Source organism: Leptonychotes weddellii, chromosome 7, assembly GCF_054177405.1.
Source record: "Leptonychotes weddellii isolate Sample4059 chromosome 7, ASM5417740v2, whole genome shotgun sequence".
In the NCBI taxonomy this organism is placed as follows: domain Eukaryota; kingdom Metazoa; phylum Chordata; class Mammalia; order Carnivora; family Phocidae; genus Leptonychotes; species Leptonychotes weddellii.
Window position 1 is genome coordinate 114459031 of NC_138375.1, and position 515 is coordinate 114459545.

Below are 515 nucleotides of genomic sequence, written 5' to 3' on the forward strand. Positions count from 1 at the left end.
TCTTTCTCTCCTCCGATCCTCATTTCTGAGCTCACCCCCAAATGAATTTGTTAAATAACCAAGTCAGAGTGAAGTGCCTGTTTGAGATGCCCAGATTCACAAGCAGGGGCACGTGGCTCCTGGGACAGTTCTGAGGAGTGGGGGAGGGGAATCGGGATCTGGGGTGTGGAGGTCACAGTTGGGGTCTAACGCTCTTGGCCACATAACGTCTTCATTACATCAATTTCTTAAGCAAACTGGAAAGAATAAAATAGAGAAGGGGATCAGAGGTACAGACACCAGAGAGGACCACTGCCTCTCCCATGGGACCTCTGCCCCTTGGGGTCTTTTTTTTTTTTTTTTTTATTCTTATGTTAATCCCCATACATTACATCATTAGTTTTAGATGAAGTGTTCCATGATTCATTGTTTGTGCATAACACCCAGTGCTCCATGCAGAACATGCCCTCCTCAATACCCACCACCAGGCTAAGCCATCCTCCCACCCCCTCCCCTCTAGAACCCCCAGTTTGTTT